The sequence below is a fragment of the Phodopus roborovskii genome, unplaced genomic scaffold (assembly GCF_943737965.1).
Source record: "Phodopus roborovskii unplaced genomic scaffold, PHOROB, whole genome shotgun sequence".
Classification (NCBI taxonomy): domain Eukaryota; kingdom Metazoa; phylum Chordata; class Mammalia; order Rodentia; family Cricetidae; genus Phodopus; species Phodopus roborovskii.
In genome coordinates, this window is record NW_026126416.1 from 31,329,527 (window position 1) to 31,351,021 (window position 21,495).

Consider the following 21,495-nt stretch of genomic DNA (forward strand, 5'->3'; position numbering starts at 1 on the left):
AAGGAAAATTTGTACTAAGGACATGCAGTAACTAATAATCTCAAATCCAAGAAAAAGCCAGGTAGTAGTACACACACCTTTGATCCCAGCACTCAGGAAGGCAGAGGCAGACAGATCTCCATGAGTTCAATACCAGCCTGGTCTACAGAGAAAGTTCCAGAACCACACACAGAGAAACCCTCTCTCCCCCCTCCCCCCCCCCAAAAAAAAAAAAGAGGTCAAATCCAAGAAAGATACGCCCTTCTTAGGAGAGACAGAATACAAACATGGTTTCTTTTATAGTAACAAATGAAGAAATTAAACCAAAATAACATGTGAAAAGCAAAATTAATCTTTTATTTGCAAGTGGGTATTTTTTTCTTCTAATTTTTCAAGTGCTGGGGTTAAAGGCATGCACTTAAAATGTTTAAAAAGCAAAAATGTGCCAGGTGTTGGAGATTCAAGCCTGTATTCCCAGCACTGGGGAGGTAGAGGCAGGCGGATCTCTGTGAGTTGAAGGTCAGCTTGGTCTACAAAGCTAGTTCCAGGTCAGGTTCCAAAACAATACAGAGAAACCCTGTCTCGAAAATCCAAAATAAATATATGAAGCTAGGGTTTTAAATTTTTCTTTAATTTTATTTACTTATTTGTATATGTGTTTTATTTTCATGTGTGTATTAGTACCACATGTGTGCCTGGTGCCTGAAGTTAAAAGAGAACTGGAATTATGGATGGTTATGAGCCACCACATGGGTGCTGGGAACCAAACCCAGGTCCTCCACAAGAGCAACAAATGCCCTTGACCACTGAGCCATTTCTCCAGTCCCTAAAACTGTTAACAGACTAGATGAACATGGGCTAGTACAAGCTAACATGAGATCTGTGGTGCTGGAGCAACCTCTAGTATAGGAAATAAAGAATCCAAAGCAAATTCTCTCCCCTAAGGTACAAAACTGTGAAGGCTCTGGAGCAAGTCCAGTTAACAAGCTAAGGCACAAGAGAAGCTACCATTAAAGGTAAGAAAAGAATGGAAAATGCTTGCAACTGGCATTAGGATAGCACTCACCAAGTAACACTGAGGCACAGAGAATAAACAAAAGCCTAGAGCTGATCAGGAAAACTGAGAAACTTTCCCACATTCCATCTAGATTCTGAGCAAAGTACAAGGGAATTTAAGATGATGCACAAAGTTAGCCTTAGTCTCTGCAACAAAACTGAAACTCAACTTATTTTCTTTTTTAATGGTTTTTCAAAACAGGGTTTCTCGGTGTAACTGTCCTGGAACTCATTTTGTAGACCAGGCTTGCCTCTGCCTCCCAAGTGCTGAGAGTAGTAAAGGAGTGTGCCACCACTACCCAGCAAAACACAATTCTTAACTAGATTATCCCAAAGGCCCTCACAAGTCCAAGATCCAATTTTCCAAATACACTCTACCAGCATTTACTTTCTATTTGTAATATTCAGTATTCAGTAAAATATTCCAAAAGCTGGTAAGTTGAGTAAAAGCACTTGTCATACAATACTGGCAACCTGAATTCAAGCCCTAGAGCCCACATACCCTCACTCACACACACCAGCAATAAATGCAACCGACTTTCAAGAAATTCCACCAAAAAAAAAAAAAAAAAAGGAAAAACTAAGGCTGAGTATGGAGGTTCAGCTCAGGACACTTGACTTTTAGCCTGCATAAATCCTAGGTTGTCCCTAGAACTGTAAAATGGAGGGGAGAAGGGAGTCAATGAAACCAGAAGTAGACTTTTTAAGAACAGTTCAGCAAACTGATAAACTTCAAGCAAGAATCAGAATAAAAATATAATTTTGGGAATGAAAATGTGAAAATAACAAAAAGACTATAGACTTAGAATTATGGAGAATTCCAAACCATTTACATTCACCAATTCAGATAAAACAGGTAAATTCTTCAAAAGATGAGTAACAAGCAACTGATAAGTGTGGCACACAGCTGTAACCCCAGAACTCCAGAGGCCAAGGTAGGAGGATCACATCTCCAGGCCAGCTTGAGACACAGCAAAATTTTTCTCAACAAAAATCCAAGCCTTACACAATGTTCAACAGCCCAATTAACCTCATATTTAAAATGGAGTATATAGTTTAAAAAAAAAATATGTAAAACACAAGGTCCAAATGGCTTCACTACAGAATTCAATCAACATTTAAAATATATTTATTTTATGTGTATAGATGTTTTGCCTGCATGTGTGTTGTACCAGAAGATATTCAAATCCCTGGAGTTTGAGTTATAGGCATTTTTTGAGCCACCTGATAACTAACTGGGCACTGGGAACTGAATACTGAGTTTCTGGAAGAACAATAAGACTCTTAAGTCCCTGAGCCATCTATCTCTATAACCCTCCATATATAGTAGTTTTTCTCTATAACACTTAAAAAATAGAAGATTGGAACATGATTATATTTAGTAAATGTATCTAGTACTAATGAATGAAAATGGTAAAATACGTTAATACTTCAGTCCAAGAACCTGAGACATAAAAATAACATAAAGCACTCATTTTTTTAACATTCCAACCAGATTTCATTTGGGATTATAAAAAGGTGGCTGCCCAAAAATCTAAAAAACACTGGGCAATAATTGTAGACATTTGATGCCCAGGTAAACAAATTACAGAGGAGGGTGTCAGTGCTAGATGGAGTCTTCAAAAGTTCCCCATAAACAGCAACATTAATTCTGCTGGTTGTCTAAACTACCATCTAAAATTTCAGACTTATATCTAACTACCATGTTTGGTATCTCAAATTCTACTTACACAAAACTGGATTCATTTTTCTCATCCCATTCTATCCCCAAATCCCTTCTTCCTGCTGTATTTTTTTTCTCCTATATTCCCCACATAATCAACTACCAAGAAACCTAAACTCCATCAACCACCTGGTTCTAACACCCTGCCCTTACCCCCATTATCAAATTCTGATTTTTAATCTCTAAAAGGAAATTTTCAGTCTTTCCCTTTAAATCCATCCTCTGAACTACAAAAGTTTGCTATCATTCCTTACCTGGTTTCTCATCAACTGCTTTCTAATAAAAACTAAACTCACTGGCAAATGTATCATCCAACAATATGTACTGCAGTGTGTGTGGGGGGGGGGGTGCAAATACATGGAGATGTTCATGTGTGGATAGGCATCAGGTATGTTCCTCAGTCTTTTTCCAACTCAGTGAGACAGGGTCTTATAGAATCTGGAGCACACAATCAGCACTGGCAATCCACCTGTCTTACTTCCCCCAAAGAGGCTTTCTAAGCACAATCTTTCTTCATTGTTTTTTTGCTGTCATCCTCTGTACTGCAATAATCATAGTTGCTGACACTCTGCTCTCTACCCACGTTTCCATCCTCTTTACCACAAATATTATTTCAACTAATTATCTAGTTATCCTCACTATTTAAAACTCAGCCCAAGTATCATATAACCAATAAAAAACCACCCCCACACCCATAAATTTCTATAAACCCTGAGGTCAGCGCTCCCTTAGCTCCTACCAAATTACACTAAGATAATCTTCAATAGATGAGTCCTGATCGCAAGGATGTAGCTCAGAAGCTGAACCCTTGCTAAACATGTAGAAGTACTGCAAAGAATCTCCTCAAGGCAACCATCTAATCCATAACCCTAAGAACCTGGCACACACAACCCAGTCTCTGTTAACTCAACCACAATTTTCCCATTTCTCTCAAAAAGATCACAGGAGAGAAAATTATATCACTGAAACAATCAGAATGTTTGTTTAGCTGGGCATTGGTATTGCACACCTTTAATCCCAGCGCTCAGGAGGCAGAGAAAGGTCAATCTCTGTGGGTTCAAGTCTGGCCTGGTCTACAGAACTAGACACAGAAAAACCCTGTCTTGAAAAAAAAAAAAAGAACAAATAAACAAAAAGATGGCTCAACAGGTAAGGGTGCTTGCCACCAAGCCTGACAATAGGAGTTCAATGATGCATGTACACCAGTGCATGTGCTACACATGCATACTCACAAACTCACACACATACACAAAATAAACAATATAAAACTTTACTAATTAAAAAAAAAAAAAACACCTCAGTGCCGCTGGACAGTGGTATTGCACACCTTTAATCCCAGCACTTGGGAGGAAGAGGCCAGCTTAGTCTACATAGCCAGTGCCAGGAGAGGCCCCAAAGCTACACAGAGAAACCTTGTCTCAAAAAAGAAAACAAATGAAACAAAAAAAAACACCTGTTTTAAAACAATGAACTTATTTTTTTAGAAGAATTAAGGATTTGTTCTCTGCTAAACCTAAAATTCTGTGATTAACTCTTGATCTCAAAAATCATTACGAATCCTAGTCATTATGACATCCATGATAGTGTACCTAAACTCAAACTAATGTTCTGCTATAAGTGTACCCATTTTCTCTCCCCTGATTATCTAAGTCACTAAAGGAAGTCAAAGAAGCTGGGCATTGGTGGTTCATGTCTTTAATCCCAGCAGACAGAGGCAGAGGGATCTCTGTGATTTCAAGGCCAGCCTGGTCTAACAGCTAGTTCCAGGCTCCAAAACAATACAGAGAAACCCTTTTTTGATTGAGGGGGAAACAAACAAATTATATATATATATATATATATATATATATATATATATATATATATATATATGGAATTCAAAGAGTCTTCTCTATCATCTAATAAAAACTAGAAATAAACAGACAAAAAGTCTACATAGAGTTCCAAGCCAGCCAGAGATACAGTGAGACCATATACAAATGGCTATTAATAAAGTTATTATTTTAAGGTACTCAAAAGGGTCATCTTCTACTATACTACTTCATCTTTATTTAAAAAACAAAAACAAAATGAGGCCGGGGGGGGGGGGGGTGGAGGCACAGACCTTTAATTCCAGCACTCAGAAGGCAGAGGCAGGCGATCTCTGAATTAAAAGTCTAGCCTGGTCTACAGAGCAAGTTCTAGAACAGCCAGGGTTATACAGAGACCCTTTTTAAAAACAAAACAAAAAAACCCAAAAAACAAAAACAGGGCTGGAGAGATGGCTAAGAAGTTAAGAGCACTGGCTGCTCTTCCAGAGGACCTGAGTTCAATTCCCAGCAACCACATAGTTGCTCACAACCATCTACAGCAGGATCTGATATTCTCTTCTGCTTAAAGGCACACATGCAAATAGAGCACTCATTACATAAAATAATAAAATCTTATTAAACAAAGAAAGCAAAAAAAAAAGTACTTGTTCTACAAATTACTGCAGCTATTATAAACGCCAGAATGCTAGAAATCCAACTCAAGTATTGTAACATTCAATCCCCCTTTCTTTCAATGTACTATAGAAAGCTATGCATATCTGAAATATGGGATCCCAATATAGTTAACTATCCTATTGTGACTTTATGTCAAAATTTTATTTGTTTCAGACATGGTGGCTTATGTCTGTAATCTAAGCACTTTTGAGGTAGAGGCAAGAGGATCAGAAGAGGTTCAAGGTCAGCTCCTGCAACATAAAAGATTCAAAGCCTATCTTGTCTGCCCTGCCACAAAACAAAATAAAAAGCATTTGTCTATAAAGTCTTATCTTGAAGCCACACTTAAATCTCACTTCACTCAAAGGACCCCTGGAGGGCAAGAGTTTCACTATATAAATTTTATTCTCATCATGCTTGTTTTACTTAGACAATACTCTTAAATTCCACACATCTCCTGATCACAACCAGTATATAAAAATTTAACTTTCTTTGCTGGGCAGTAGTGGTTCACACCTTTTATCCCAGCACTCAGAGAGCAGAGGCAGATGAATCTCTTGAGTTTGAAGGCAGCCTGGTATAATGAACTAGAAGAGCTAGTACTATACAAGTAAATAAACCCTGTCTCAAAGAAAAAAAATTTAACTTTTCTCAATTCCACTGTCTCTGAACCCTCACCTATGTGTAGTTTAACAAAGTATTCTACAATTATGAGTAAAGTATAATGATATTTTATCTAAGAAATTTGTAATTTGTTTTGATACAGGTCTTTCTGTGTATCCCTGGCTATCCTGGAATTTGATCTGTAGACTCAAAATCACAGAAAACTATCTGCCTCTTCCTCCCAAGCACTGGTATTAAAGGTGTATGCCATCACACACCTTTAATTATAATTTTAAACAATGCATTTCAGAAAGAATCTCATAAGATTGGGCATATATGTCTGGCAGTGGTGGCGCGTGCCTTTAATCCCAGCATTTGGGAGGCAGAGGCAGGCGGATCTCTGAGTTCAGTGAAGACTAAGTATATACAAATTAGCAATTCTCAACAAAATCTACATATTTGTTAGGTAAGTTCAATAACAATTCAATACAGTTTAAATTTAAAAATGCATGTACTCAATGGCTGTGGTGATGTACATCTTTAGCCCCAATACCTAGAGGGCTGAGGCAAGAGGATGATCTCTGTGAGTTCAAGGCCAGCCTGGTCTACATTGCAAGTTTCAGGTCAGCCAGAACTATATAGTGAACTTTCTAAGAGAGAGATTAAAAAAAAAATGTACTCATACAAACATGAGTGAATGAACATGTTAAGGCATAAGGATGTCAGGGAAATAGGCAAAAACTGAACTTGAAATCGCTCATTCTAGCATGTTTCATGCCTATTAAATAGCCTAATTCTGAGACATGTTGGCACTAATCTGTAAATCTCAGCACTCCTGGTCGAGACAAAAGGATCTGGAGTTTGAGTAAGCTTGAGCTACATAGCCAGACCCTGTCTCACTAAAAAAACAAACAAGTAAATAAATAAACACCCTCATCTTCAATGTAGCACAAAGCATTCCCTATAGCCAATCCAGTTTAAAATATGGCTTGGCAACTTTAACCAACCAATAAAAATTACTTAAGAGGTCAGGCAGTGGTGGTGCATGCCTTTAATCTCAGCACTCAGGAGTCAGAGGCAGGTGGATCTCTCTGAATTCAAGGCCAGCCTGATCTACAAGTCACAGGCTCCAAAGCTACACAGAAAAACTGTCTCAAAAATAAATAAGTAAATAAATAACTTAAGAGCATACCATTTATGAGGTCTTCTTCACATATTTGACATTTGGACTTAAACTATCTTTTTTTCCCCTTATATTTCCTTAACAACTTGATAATTTGGGGGAGGAGGGGTTCAAGAGTTTCTCTGTAGCTTTGGAGGCTGTCCTGAACTCACAGAGACCAGCCTGCCTCTGCCTCCTACATGCTGGGGTTAAAGGCATGAGCCGCCACCACCACCCAGCCACAACTTGATAAATTATAAATATAATGAGATGCTTACTTTTTCAAATTCTGGCAAACTACTATATTCTTGAATTCATCAATCAAAAGTAGTATATTGTAACCAAGATAACTTAATTCTACTTTATACAATCAAAAACTGATTCTGCAGTTACAAGTCTACTGTCCAGTACATCCTTTCCAAACAGGTCCAAGTCTTTTAGAGGCAGGGCCTCACATAGCACAAGCTGGCCTGAAACTTGTAATATAGCTGGGGTAACTCTGAGCTTCTGGTTCTTCTGCTTCCATCTCCCTGACCACTGTCACTAGCTTATGTTGGTGATGGGGATTTAGGAAATAGAACCCAGGGCTTCCTCCAGCATGCTAGACAAGCACTCTACCAATTGAGCTACATCCCCAGCCAGACTTTGTCATAATCATTCCAGGAAGCCATTTGACCAAAAATTAGTCTTGGAATATGCTAGGTTAATTTAGAAAAGATAAACTTTCCAATCATTGATTTCCTAACGGTGGGGAAAAAATAACATCACTAGCTCAAATGAATGCAGAACAGAATATTCTAAAACATACCTATCCTACTTGGCATTCCTATACAATCCTACTATTGCACTACAACTACAGCACACAAAAGTTAAGGACTACACCACTTGGCAGCTTTTACATCCTTTCAAATCATGCACATAAAAGTAGGCGGGCGGTGGTGGAGCATGCCTATATTCCCAGCACTAGGGAGACAGATGCAGGACCATCTCTGTGAATTTGAGGCCAGCCTGATCTACAGAGTGAGTTCCAGGACAGCCAGGGCTGTTACACAGAGAAACCCTGTCTTAAAAAAGAAAAAAAGAACAACAACAACAAAAAGGATGTAGGGACTAATTGAATGTAATAGTAACTAATGGGAAAAATCTTAGAGACAGTCTACAATGCTGATCTTACCTATGAACTAAATTAAAAAAAAAACTACCCCAAAACATCTTAAAATACAAAGCCTGCACTAGATACATAACTTATTCTAATTCTTCTAAGTAACATAATTGACCCCATTTTTAAATAAATTGACTCAACAAGTATCCACTGATGAACCCCCATAAGTAAAGCCATTCTAAAAAAGCAATGAGGCTCAATTCATTCCTAAGACTACTTCATATAAGAGCTACATTTTACTTTGACTTTCTTTATGACCTTGGGCTAAGCCTTTTGAATGAAAACTATAATGATGTTTGCATGTGCCTGCTTATTACTGAAATTTAATCCTAACATAAACATGAGGTGCTCTGGGATCGACCTAAGGAGAAGAAAAATACTAAATGATAAACATTAACTGATAAGTAATATAAGCCATGTTTTAATCTTCATTTTTATTCATGGGGGAAAACATCTATAATGCCCCAAATTCTACATGACTAAAACACCGAAAAAACTGAGAATCTCTTTATATTTAGGAAAAGTGAGTAAAAAATTGCTTCAAATTGCCAATTCGCTGCTTTTATAAAGATTACTGCTGGGTCATAAACAAAAATGTGTAACTTGGTGTTTGATGAATCGAAATAACAAGCAATTTGCAATCTAAAAATTATGCAGATAGGCCTATCATATCATGTCACTAATTCGTATAGCGACGGAAAGGAGTAATCTTGGTATTGCCTGACTAGCATTAGAAAGATCAATTCCTAAATCTACTAAATACATTCATCTCGGGAGTTTGGGGTAGTTTCCCAGCAGTATCTCCACAGGTTTCCCTGAGGTACTCTTGAAGTGTTCAACATCATTCACATTCAGCTACCACTAGGGTGAGAACTAAATAAACACCATTTACTCATGCAATTATTTATAACAGAATCCTGGTCAAAAATGCAAAGGTAAACTCATCCGTACATCCCCAAAGTAAACAGCATGTTAAGTATAGTATAATTAAGTTTCACCCTTAACTGACCACTATAGAAACCAGAGGCCTCCCACATAGTCTGGTTTTTACTACCACTCTTGATTTTAAAAAAGTACTGTCAACTCAACATTTTACTAGCACAGAAGACAAGTTCCTGGAACCTCTTTCCCGATTCTCAAAGGATGTTTTTAAGTGCTGAGCTAGAGCAACGCCCCCCAAAGCACCCTAAAGAATAAAATACCGAAAACATTACGTGGGCGCCCAAGAAGGTTCGAAAAGGCAATCTAGCTTAATTAGCCATAAGGACCACGGGGTCAGAGAGTAGGAACGTGAGATGGGGTTGGGGGTGGGTAGCAGAGTGAAATCTAACCCCAGAAATCACAACACAGGCCGCAGCCTAAGAGCTGAAGCTGGCGGGAAGTAAGCTCCCTTTCCGTTCCCGGGGGAAAGTCCAGGCCAGAGCGGCTTCCACACTGTGGACGTACAAGGCGCCAACAGTGCATGCCTACGGACGCGCTGGAACCGCTGAAGGCTCGGCTTGGGAAGGGGAGGAGATCCCGGCAGACGGCCCTGGAAGAGGACTGAGCTTGGGAGTCACGGCAGCGTCTGGACCAAGGGAATTACCTTCACTGTGACGACAGAAAAGTGTCCTCAGGCTCCGGCAACGGTCCCGAGTGCGCAATAGGTGGTGTCTTTCCCGCTTATCCCTCAGCAGCAACAGAACCAGCTCCTTCAGCCAGTCGCCATTTCCCGCCTACCGACCTGCTGCACCGCACGGACAGGGACCCGGATGGAGAGCGGCCTCTCCGCGCAGGCGCCCTGGCTTCCTCCTCCCCCGCCCGCTACTCTCCGGCTAGGCGGGAGGGAAGGAATGCAGGAGGCCTGGGCGGCAGGGGGGGGGGGTGCAACTTTTACTTCCGCGAGAAGGCTGAAGTTTCTGCCGCCCTAGGGAACTCACCGGTGCGAACTCCTGACCACAAACAAAAAAGACAAAAAACGAGCACAGAGCCTTGGGGCCCGAGGAGTCGGACGGGACGCAGTTTCTGAGAGGGGTACGGGGCCTGGGGGACGTTTGTACTTCGGGGGCCTCCGTAGCGGGCTGTAGGGTGGTCGCAGGGGGAGTAGGGAGGAAAGAGTTAGCAGCGGAGGCGGGGACGCCAGCCGGGACGGTTTTCCCTCCCGCCGCTAACGGAACCGCCGAGGGCCGAGCGACAAGGGGAGCGCGCCCTCGTCCGGGAGGCGGGGTTTAAGAACGCGCGGAGCACCCGGCGGCCAGGGTTAGAGACTGGGCGGCGGTGGGTGGAGCCGGCTGGGAGGGGCGGTGCTAACGGCTTGGCGCGCTGGAGCGGGAGCCTGTGCCCGTCGCTCCCCAGGCCAGACCCAGCCTGGCCGCGATGCTTTCAGGGCTTCCCCCGGGTCCCCGAGACTCTCTTTCTTGCTCACTTAACTAGCGGGAGCTGCTGTCGCTCTCGGCCCTGTGGTACAAGCCCATAGCCTTCGCCTCCTCGCGATGTGCACGGTGATCTTGTACGCTGAAAACTGGCATCTTTCAAATGGGTTTCCACACGCAACTGTGGGGCTCCAAGCCCGAGAAAATGTATCCAGATGAGAGGCTCTCAACGTTCCTGATGCTGCGCCCCTTTCATACAGTTAGTTCCTCATGTTGTGGTGATTCCCCCCCCCAACCATAAAATTATTTTAGTTACTACTTCGTAACTAATTTTAGTACCGTTATGAATCGTAATGTCAATATCTTTTCCGGCGACCCGTTTGAAACGGTCGTTTGACCTCCATCCCGCCCCCCCCCCACTCCCATCCCCGGCCGAGATCGAGACCCACAGGTTGAGAACAGGCTGATCTAGACAGCGCATTTAGCTTTGGACTGTAACCGCTTTCATTATTCTGTAAACAATGTCTATTGGAAACGTACTGTGTAAAAAGGATATAACGGTGAATTAGGAAAAGCAGTCTCTGCATTCCCAGAGTTAACACTCAACCAAAGACAGTTCTAAGGGCATGATAAATTAAGTTATAGAAGTGATATGATTATGCCAGCTATGGGGTCTGGGGAGCTTTCTTAAGACTTAACTAAGTAAGCCTGGCGGTGGCGCATGCCTTCAAATCCCGGTATTCAAGAAGCAGAAGGTGGATCTTTGTGAGTTTGAGGCCAGCCTGGTGTACAAAGCAAGTTCCAGGACAGTTGGGCTACACAGAGAAACCCTGTCTGAAAATCAAAACCAACAACAAAAGAGACTTCACTAAGTGAAGCATAAAATGGGGGTTTGATTTTGTAAGAGTTGTGTTCTTAGATAAAGGAAACAAGGAAAGTTCCAAAACAGGATTGTGTTGAGCCACTGATTGTTGGGGGTGGGGGATAATAGCAAATGAGGTGGAAAGGTAAATGTAGAAGTGTACATAGACACACACACACATTTCTTTATCCCGGAGTGAATGCCAGGACAACACACAGAGAAACCCTAAAATCCAGTCTCGAGAAAAACAAAAAATGAAACAAACAAAAAAAGTATAAATAGACTGCTTTTCTTTCTTTCTTTCTGTCTTTTTTTTCTTTTTAACTTATGTAGTTTAGGTGCATTATTATTTATTTTAGGTGCATTGGCGTTTCGCTAAGGCTGTTGGGTTCCCTGAAATGAAAATTGCAGTTGTTAAGCTGTCATGTAGTGCTAGAAACTGAACCCATGTCCTCTGTAAGAAGAGTCAGTACTCTTAACCACTGAGCAATCCCTCTAGCCCCAAATAGACTGCTTTTATAAATACTGTTTCTCCTTCAAAATGTAGAACAGGTTGTTTGTCTTTGGAAGTTGGAAGCAACCCAGTCAGAGCGACAAGTCCATTTGCAATCTCCCCAGCATAAAATTGTTTTGAGACTAGGCATGGTAGGACATGGGTAATCATGACGTTCAGGATTACTGAGGCGGGTTTAAAACAAATTCCAAACATCCTAGGCTACATAATGAGAACCTAGCTCCAAAAGGAAAAAAATAGTTTAAAAATCTTCTAATACAACAATGGATTGAGAATCAATGGTGAGCATAGCACAGAACAAGTTAGGAGTCCATATAGTCATAGGTCCATGAAAGTTTAACTGAAAATCAAAAAATAATTAATGGTTATCTAGTGCATATGTTGAAAAGTGAAAGAATGTAAACCAAACATCCCCCATTGAGTAGTAAAATTATTTTGTGTACAAAATGATATGAATATGAAGGTCAGAGGACAATTCTGTGACTGTCTCCTGCCACCTTGTGTGATCCATAGATGACACGTCATCAGACCTGTGCGTTAAAAAAAAAAAACCCACAAACTCGATCCTAACTTGTTTTTTTAAATGGTTTGAGTGTTTGTATATATGTATGCCATGTACTACATGTGTGGCTGATGCCCAAATAGGCCAGAAGAGGGTGCTGGACCTGGTAAGTCTGGAAGAATAAAAATACATAAGTAGTCTGTAAATGGCAGGTTTTATTTAAGTTTTAGAAGTATGCAAGTTTGGGAAAATGAAACTACTTTGGGGGACTTTTTAATTTTTATTTAAACATTTTTAGGGGTATGGAGAAACGGCTCCCTCGTTACGAGCCCTGGCTGCTCATATAGGGAGGCCACCGAGTTGAGGTCTGAGCACCTACATGGTAGCTATAACTCCAGCTTGAGCAGATCTGACACCTCTGGCATCAGGAGGCATCTGCAGGCACTTGCATTACCCACAGTATTTTTTTTAATTAAAGAAATACAGCGGAGGCTACAAGCGACATTGTGTCCATTATACCACCACCCCACCACCCCACCCCTGGTAGTGTTAAGATTGTAAAATTTGTTACATTTAGAAAAGTTGCAAGTGGTAAACCCAAATGTTTTTGCAGTTTATGTACTTTTATTTTTCCTCTTTTGGGTTTTTTGTTTGTTTGGTTGGTTGGTTTTGGTTTTTTTATTTTGATTCTTTTGTTTTTTTGAGACAAGGTTTTATGTTCTCAGACTGGCCTCAGAGTCACTATGGATAGAAGACTGCCTCCTGCCTCACCTCCCAATTGCTGGATTATAGGGGTCTTTAACCTCTAAAACCATTTCCACCAAAGAGTACTAAGTTCATTATTTCTGGTTTTCACCTTAGCTGTCATTTATTTGCTCTCTGGCCTACTTCTACTAACTCCATACCCCCATTATCAAAGTGAATTAAGTCTAAATGTAAATTTCACTTAAAATTACTAGAGGTTCCATTTGTACCCTATAATAAATGACACAGTGAAAGGCTGTTAGATTATCTATGCTCTCATTCAAATGAGATTATTTATAAAGGACTCAGCAAGGTGATTTTCTTGCCCTTCAATATAGTAGCTGTTAATGTCATTAAGCTTTGGTAATGTCCAAGCCGGGTATGTTGACAGACACCTTTAATTCCAGCATTCAGGAATTAGAGGGAGGTGGGTCTCTTGAGTTTAAGGCCAGCCTGGTCTATATAGTGAGTTCCAGGTCAGCTTTGACATAGGGAGACCCTATGTCAAGAAAAATAAAAACCCAGTCCAAAATATTAACTGGGTACAATTATCAGCTATTTGGAGGGTAGTTCAAGGCCAATTGGAGCAACATGATGAGGTGGGGGGGGGGACAGGATAAAGAGAGAGAGAGAGAGGGAGAGAGGCAGGGAGGGAGGGAGGGAGAAGAGGAAGAGACAGAGACAGAACACCTAACTGAACTCATCACATCCAGGTGTGGTGTACACCTTTGATCCCTGCACTCAGGAGGCAGGCAGATCTCAGTGTGTTCAAGGTCAGCCTGGTCTACAGATTTGAGTTTCAGGACAGAAGATGAAATAAAACTGCATCACACAAGGTCATTTCATGATAGAAGAAAAAAGGAACTAGTTCAGAACAGGAAAAAGGATCAGTGGGTGTGGTCATTATGTATGATTAGTCTACTGGGGGAAAAAAAAAAAAACTTTTTTTTTTTTTGAGACAGTTTCCCAGCTTGGCCTGCCTCTGCTTCCAGAGTACTGAGATTAAAGGCATGAGCCACCACCACCCAGGGCTTGGTTGGCCTTTGACTCACTAAGTATACCAGGCTGGCCTTGAACTGAGTGAGATCTGCCTGTCTCTTCCAAGTGCATTGGCTTTGGTTTTTGAAGAGTGATTCTGTAGTTCAGGATGATCTCAGATTCCATATTTAGCTGAGGATGACCTTGAACTTCTGACCCATCTGCCTATACCTTGTAAGAGTTGAGATTACAGATGTACCATTATACCTTAATAAAATGACATGTGATATTTACAAAATAATGTCATTGTCTCAGATCTTTATTTTATGGTACAAGTGGGACATCCCTGTTGTGGCTTGAATGAGAATGTCCGCAATAGGCTCATGTTCTGAACACTTGGTCCCAAGTTGATAGCATTATTTGGAGAGGAACAGGCTTCTGGAGGAAATATGTCACTGGGGGTGAGCTTTACCCTACCCACTTCCTGCTTGTTCTCTCTGCTTCCTATATGTGGTCAAAATGTGATCAGGATGAACTGTGATCCCCAGCTTCCCAATCCTGCAGCAATGTTGTCCCCTGCATTATGGAATCTAGTCCTGTGGAAACAAGTTTAAGCTCCTAATTTGCTTTTAGTCCCAGTATTTTATCATAGCAACAGAAAAGTAACTCAGTTCACAAAAAGATAGAAATTGCTGCAGACATCCAAAACTTTTGACACCAAAAATAGAAAATTCCACACTTGACCTTTATGTGACAGTTAAATTTGAGGTTGACTAAAACTTCAGGCTATGTCTATCAGGTGGATAGGAAACAAATTCTGTGTTTAGACATAGTCCCACCTCCACAACAACTCATTGATACATGTGGAAATATTCTGGGATCCAAAAACATCTGAAGTACAAACCATTTTTTGTTCCAAGCATTTCAGATCACTTAACATATATAAGAAATATTATTTATTTTTTAGTTAAATTATAGAGTATATTAACTTCACAATTTAACCCATGGTCTAATGAATTTATTAATGTGATAAATATATTAAATATTGATATATCCAGGCTGTCATTTTTCTCTGTAATGACTTGACAGCAATGACTACCTGAAACTTTATATGGTCCAAACTAGATTTTTCTCTCATCCATTTTAGAACTTGGCTCTCCAGGGACCTTTCAGGTTGTCAGCCTCTAGTGTGGGAGAGCCACAATGGGGGCAGGAGGGGCACTGAGCCTCAAGGACCAAGCAATTCCTGTATTCTCAGCTTCTTAGGTGTGAGCCAACTACTTCTGCTTGTTAAAAATGTAAAGTGATTTAATAATTTATTAGATATACATTAACTTATATATATTTTCCCCATCCCATGTTCCTCTGGAGAACCCCAACTAATAAAAATTATCTAGAGCATAGGGTTAGATCTCTAGCTGTGTGTAAGCTAGTTTGGTGGCACAATCTGTAAAACCAGCACTTGGGGATGGAGGTAGAAGGATCAGGACTCAGCTACATAGGGAATTCAGTGATAGCCTGGGCTATGTGAGTTTATCTCCTAATTACTATTTTGAATATATATAGCAAAATGTCTCACTATGTAGACCAGAATGACCTCAAATTTACAGAGATCCTCCTGGCTTTGCTTCTCAAGTTCTGGGATAAAGTCCATCATGCCTGGTTGTGCTGGCTGGTTTAGTATTTATTAACTTGACACAATCTGGAGTCATTGAGAGAGGAAGGAGCCTCAGTTGAGGAAATGCCTCCATGAGATCCAGCCGTAAGGCATTTTCTCAATTAGTGATCAATGGGGGAGGGCCCAGCCTATAGTGAGTGGTACCATCCCTGGGTGGTGGTCCTGGGTTCTATAAGAAAGCAAGGGAGCAAGGCAGTAGTAAGCAGCTCCCCTCCATAGCTTCTGCATGATCCAGGATCCTGAATTCCTCCTCTTATTTCCTTCAATAATGAACAGCAATATGGAAATGTAAGCCAAAAACACCCTTGTCTTCCAACTTGCTTTTTGGTCATGGTGTTTCAAGGCAGCAACAGACATCCTAACTAAGACCCTGGCTCACTTTGCTTTTCTGAGATCGGGTCTTTAATTCACTATGTAGCCAAGACTGGCCACTTACTCCTGATCCCCCTGCCTCCACTTCTCAAATGCTGGGGTTAAAGATGTATATCATTGTGCCAGACTCACCAATCTTTTATTTGTATTTTATTTATATGGGTGTTTTGTCTGCATGTTTGTACACCAGAAAAGAGCATCAGATCCTATCATAGACAGTTGCAAGTCATTATGTGGGCACTGGGGTCAAACACAGGTCCTTTGGGAGGGCAACTAGTACTCTTAACTGCTGAGCTGTCTCTCCAACCCTCATCAGTTTTTTCTTTAAAAACAAAACTTGTATATGTGGAGGACATGCACATGTGCCCTCAGAAGTGGGCATCAGATTCCTTTGGAGCTAGAGTTACAGGTGATTCTGATTTAGGTGCTGGGGACTGAGTCTCCTCAGGTCTTGTACAAGAGCAGTAAACATTCTTAGACATTGTCATAACCCCACAGTGTGTGTGTGTGTGTGTGTGTGTGTGTGTGTGTGTGTGTGTGTCTGTGTGTGTGTGTAGCTTTTTTTTTTTTTTTTGAGACAAGATCTTACTGTGTAGTTGTGTGATTCTGGCTGCCTTGGAATTCACTAATGCAGACCAGGCTAGACTCAATCAAACTCAAAAATCTGCCTCTGCCTCCTGAATGCTGAATTAAGGTATGCAGCACATTACCACTCACAGCCCACTATTGTTTTTTTTTTTTTTTTTAAAGATTCTATTTTATTTTTGTTTATATAGCTAGTCCTTTTTTTCTTTTTCTTTTATGGTTTTTTGAGACAGGGTTTCTCTATATTGCTTTGGACATTGGACATTGTCCTGGAACTCCCTCTGTAGACCAGGCTGGCCTTGAACTCACAGAGATCCACCTGCCTCTGCCTCCTGAGTACTGGGGTAAAGGAGTGTGCCTCCACTCAGCAGCATAAATTTGGCTTTTTATGTGGATGCTGTGACTCCAAATTTGTGCAGCAAGAACTTTACTGAGCCATCTCCCTGACTCTTAGGGTTTAGTTCTTTGATTTTGCTGGCTTCGAATGCTCTATGTAGCTGAGGATAATCTTGAATTTCTGATCTTCCTATCTCCACCTCCCAAGTGTTAGGATCATACCTGGTTTATGCAGTACAGGGGATAGATTCCCATGGCATCATGCATTCTAGACACACACTACCAAATGAGTGGCCCCTCACCACCCCGTCGCAAGAGATTTTCAAACCCTAACTTGGCAGGATTTAATCTCACCAGTGTTTTCTCTGACAATATTATCAGAGACTTGATGTTTGGTTGAATCTGAACAGGACAGGTATAGTCTAGATCCTCCAAAAAGAACATATTGTTAGCTGCCAAGGACAGATATCCTCCTTCCTTTCCCCCTCTATCTCTCCCTTCCTATTTCCCTCCCTCCCTTCCTCTCTCATTTCTTCTTCTTCTTCTTCTTTTCTTTTCCGTTTTGATAGACAGAGTTTCTCTGTTTAACAGCCCTGGATGTCCTAGAACTCACTCTGTAGACCAGGCTGGCCTTGAACTCACAGAGATCTGCTTGCCTCTGCCTGAGTGCTGGGATCAAAGGCATGCACCATTGTATTGGGCGCCTCCCTCTTTTTCTTCTTGCAGTACTATGTATGTATCAAATCCAGAGCCTCACACAAGGCTAGGCAGACTCTATCAAATATCAGGTGGTCTCAATTTGATCTTTGTACAGCTCAGATTTCAGTCCTATATGGGATTGTGGATTTCTAGGGCTGTATTTCTCAACAGCTCTCTCTTCTGATAGCCACACAAAGGATCCCAGCTGTTTGAGCTGTCCCTTACAATGGTTTCAGTGTTCTCAGTTCAGAGCTACTGTGTTTTACTGACACCAACCTTTTCACAGAACAGGAAGCTGGGTGATTGTAGGGCTCAGCCTGTTCCCCTTCTCTTAAAAATGGTTGCCTTTATCAGTTCTCTGTTTGCAATTCCAGCATTAAGAAGCCTGAGGCAGGGGGATTGCCAAGGTGTGATCTTGGGCTACACAGTAAGTTTCAGGCCAGCTTGGGCTCTAGTATAAAAACTATATGTGGATCTTCCCGCCTCCTCTATCTCTTCAGCATGTCCTCTCATGGTGTGCCACACCAGGACAGGTGACACTGTCTCAAAACAAAACCCAAAAAAACTTTTGAGTCATGGGCTGACTGAAAACAGCTGCCTAGCATATCTACTTTTATAATTTCTAGTTGTGCAGGAGAGACAGACACAAAACGCTCTTTTACGAGGCCTGGTTTCTCCCAAGTAGCAAAAATAGGAAAATTTGACCTTCTAGAACCCATACTTTCAGTCACTTAAGGGAAGACTGGTCTGAGAATAAATGTGACAGGAAAAGAAGAAATGGGAATTGTAACAAAATCCTCGCTACATTCAAGTTCTTGTTTGAGTTACTTGTCTTTAAGTCCAGTAGACTCCTGTCCTTTATATAGTTTTCTTACTGTGCTCACTAGTTTTATGTAAACTTGACACAAACTAGAGTTGTCTGAAAGGAGGAAACCTCCATTGAGAAAATGTCACCTCCACAAGGATCCAACTGTAGGGCATTTTCTTTTTTTCTGAGTCAAGGGTTTGTGTATCCCTAGCTGTACTGGAACTCAGTGACCAGGCTGTCTCAAACTCAGATCCATCTGCCTCTGCCTTCCAAAGCATGTTCCAGCACTGCCCACTATGAACTTGGCTCATGTGGATGCTGTAGGCCATTTTCTTAATTAATGATTGATAGGGGAGGGCCCAGCCCTGGAAGTATGGTCCTGGCTTCTATAACAAATCAGGTTGAGCAAGCCATTAGGAGCAAGCCAGTAAGCAGCACCCCTCCATGGCCATTTCATTAGCCTCTGCCTCCATATTCCTGGCCTGTTTGAGTTCCTGCCCAGACTTCCACCAATAATGAAATGAATATATGAATCAAATGAACCCTTTCCTCCCCAATATGCTTTTGGTTATGATGTCTTATTACAGCAAAAATAACACTAAGATACTTACATAGTTCATTAAATTTCCTCCCTTTCCTTAGTTGGCTCAATTTCCACTTGAAACTTTGAGAGAGAGTGTGAAGGAACTGGAAAATTAACAACAGAAAGGAGCTGGATTGGGATTGGCTAGATGTGGCCTATTTAGGCATCAATGTTGATGACTCACAGATGATGCAGAGACTGGAGTTGGAGATGGAAATGTATTAATACTCTAGTAAGAGCTTGGTAGCTTCTTTTTGTTAAGAACCACCCACTCAATTGACTGTGCAATGCCAAGCAGAAACATGGTAAACTAAAAGCAAGATAAAGCTTGCATCTTTGCTTACATCCTGTCTTAAACTGAGTTGGATTCCTCCTTCACTCTACATTTAGAGGTGCTTATCACTAAAGAGGTGTGCAGCTAGTGAAGGTATTCCTCCCTCTTCTGCAAGGTCCAAGACACCAACAAAAAGGTATTTTTAAAGATAACATAATCAACAGGTTACCAGAGCCACCTTTAAGAATATCCTTTTCTAGACCCCTGAAACGGTACCTAGAGGTCCCACTGCCCCAACCCTACCAGGGACAGTGCTCTTTGCATGGGACTCTATGGTGAGGCTAGCCCCTAAAGAGGTGCCACCTCACAGTAAGAACCAAACTGCCCCCACAGGTAGTAAGACTCACCCCAGAGCCTCCAAATAGTAAACTGAGACATCATCGATTCAGGCAACAGTGACCAAGACTGCCTAATTATGCATGCCTCCTGGCTTTGAATTCGAGTCTTCAAAGCTGGGGTCAGTAGTACAGCACCAAGGATGTTTGATCCCTCTTGACTTCCATATTAAATAAATTTATTTATTTATATTCTTCACCAGGCTGCCTTCTCAGACTTTGGGGGGGGGGTGTCCTCTGTGGTTTTGGAGCCTGTCCTAGAACTAGCTCTTGTAGACCCGGTTGGTCTTGAATTCACAGAAATCCGCCTGCCTCTGCCTCCCAAGTGCTGGGGTGAAAGGTGTGTGCCACCACAGCCTGGCTGCTTATAGTTCTTTAGGGATTATGTCCCTTGAGATTACTCCCATCTATACTGGGTTGTCAGTTGATGTTCAGGTCCTGTTTAGCAGCCATGTGGTTGAGATTTCAAGGGTGTAGCTCCCGTTATAGCTACAGTCTCACTCACAGCATACTTCCTGGTTCTCCTGGTTCCCTCTTAGAAGTATTTCTCAACCCTCAAATGCAAGAGTTGTGTTGTGAATGTCTCAATTGTAGCTGAGCACCTCATGATCGATTGTTCTTACTCTCTTTTCTTTTTTTGGGGGAGGGTTTCAAGATAGCATTTCTCTGTGTAGCTTTGGAGCCTGTCCTGGAACTTGCTCTGTAGACCAGGTTGGCCTCGAACTCAGAGATCAGTCTGCCTCCAGAGTGCTGAAATTAAAAGGTGTGTGTCACCATCACCCAGGTGTGCTTTCTGCATTTGACTAGCTGTGGCTTTCTATTAAAAGCAAGTTTGTTTGGCTTTGTTTTTTTTCCCTTTGGCTTAGTTTGAGTTTTTTTGAGGGGTGAGACCTATACTCATCGGTGGGTGTAAGGATAAGTATTTGGAGTACAATTAGGAATTATACTGGTCAGGAACAGTGTTGACAGTAGGTTCTTCTCTTAGGTCTACAACCTCTCCAGCCACAGGTAGCTGCCTGGGTTTATAGTAGCAGGCATGCTTTTCCTCCATTCAGCAGGCCTTTAAGTTCAGTTAGATAAGTGTCATTATTTTACCATTGTGGATATATTATACAGTAACTGTTGTGGTTTATAGACCTTACAGCTGGGTAGGAATCCCCAGTGCTGCTCATCGTTGGCAGCCTGCATAGCACTGATACTATGACAGCCACTCCTCAGGGAGGAAGTTACCACATCAGTTCCATTACTCCAAGTTCTATCTGAGGTGTATCAACTGTTCAGCAATGAGACAACAGGGGCAACAGCAAGAGCCTACATTGTGTCTCTTGGAATTCCCTTACCCAACAACTTGAGGGGATTTTCATGAATGTTGTATTAAAGGTTTTGCTAGATAGTCCATGGCTGTTTCAGGAAGTATTATTGCCCCAAGTGACATATGTCTATAAACAATCTCTCTCCTCTCTCTCTCTCTCTCTCTCTCTCTCTCTCTGTGTGTGTGTGTGTGTGTGTGTGTGTGTGTGTGAGTGTGCCTGTGCATACATACATCTATGTGCTGCTTTGAATGAGGATGGCTCCCAGAGGCTCACAGATTTGAAGATCTGAATGCTTGGTCACCAGGGAGTGGAACTATTTATTAAAAGTGTGGACATTTGTTGGAGGACATT

At 41.4% G+C, this 21,495-nt stretch overlaps 1 protein-coding gene across 4 annotated transcripts in view; it reads right to left on the reverse strand.

The window, feature by feature from the left end:
- Ctdspl2 (CTD small phosphatase like 2) overlaps positions 1 to 10,384 on the reverse strand; it is a 47,993-nt gene extending 37,609 nt beyond the window's left edge. Inside the window, exon 1 of one of the 4 annotated variants that reach the window (XR_007834453.1) lies at positions 9,736 to 10,381. The gene's annotated coding sequence lies outside the window, so the exon portion shown is untranslated. Of the gene's footprint in view, positions 1 to 9,596; positions 9,710 to 9,735 lie in introns of those variants that run through there. The other 3 variants (XM_051183551.1, XM_051183549.1, XM_051183550.1) reach the window with 3 other exon arrangements.
- Between the last annotated feature and the right edge of the window lie 11,111 nt (positions 10,385 to 21,495).